Source organism: Chiloscyllium plagiosum, unplaced genomic scaffold (genome assembly GCF_037043375.1).
Source record: "Chiloscyllium plagiosum isolate Xiang-an unplaced genomic scaffold, Cpla_swu_hap1 HiC_scaffold_27, whole genome shotgun sequence".
NCBI lineage: Eukaryota > Metazoa > Chordata > Chondrichthyes > Orectolobiformes > Hemiscylliidae > Chiloscyllium > Chiloscyllium plagiosum.
The window spans coordinates 2,316,327-2,317,460 of record NW_028270165.1 but is presented as its reverse complement, the minus strand read 5'-3'; positions in this window follow the sequence as shown (position 1 = coordinate 2,317,460).

Sequence of the window (1,134 nt, the reverse complement as noted above, 5' to 3'; positions counted from 1 at the left end):
TCAGGGCCAAGTGATGGTAAATGCGACTGGAGTCATAGAGATGTACAGCACAGAAACAGACCCTTCGGTCCAACTCGTCCTTGCTGACAAGATAGCCAACCCAATTTAGTCCCAGCTGCCAGCTCCCGGCCCATATAGTGGCCAAGTGATGGCAAATATGACTAGATTAATTTAGGATATCTGGGCTGTGTGTCTCTAATTGTCTTCAGTGGAAGCAGAAGTGTGGTTGTGAAGGCTTGACTTTCAGAGCATGTTCTGCCCAGACTGGGAGCTGAAGAGTTTGAACGAAGTGTATTGGTGTTAATGCCTTGATGTCTCATTTTGCTCCCACCTTCCTGAGGTCATTAACCATTTTGTGTCTGGTCCTTCCTCAAGAAGCTGCATTGCAGGTTCACCCTGAATTGACACTTTTTTTTTTGCTTCCCAAAATCAGACCTGCTCACTCTCAGCAGTATCCCAGTGTTGTGAAAGATATTAACTTTCAGGTGGAGTTATCCAAAATTCAGAAAGATGTCAGTCTTGATGTTTTTGCTTTTTCTGCCCCTGTAAGATCCTGAATCAGCACCTTCAGGGGAATTAGTTAGAGCAGAGTGAGAACAGAGGGGGAGAGAGAGTGGGATGGTGCTTTCAATTTTGTGGAACAACAAAAGAATATTCCACAGAAAGTAGAATTGCTTGTTCTGAATTTCTACCCTGCTCTGATAGTGATGACTTTTGTAAACTCTTTTTGCAGAGTATTTGAAAATCTAAAGACTGAAGTTTCAAAATCATTGGATGAAGGGCTTATGTCCGAAACATTGATTCTCCTGCTCCTTGGATGCTGCCTGACCTGCTGTGCTTTTCCAGCGCCACAGTTTTTGACTGACTGTCCAGCGTCTGCAGTCCTCACTTTGATGTCTGACAGTCACTCAATCCATCGGGACCCCAACGATTTTTGACTGTGATTTCTGAGAGAGGGATCAATGCTTTTTGGTTCCTGTTTGAGGACGTTTTCAGCATCAGTGGGACTGGACGAGAGACCCCACTGTTGCAGCGCAGTGTGCGTGGTGCCTGAAACAGTTATACGGCCTGGAAACGGGATTTCACTGCAGGGAGGGGCTCTACACGTGTTTATGAGCAGCTGAAGCTGTGGCC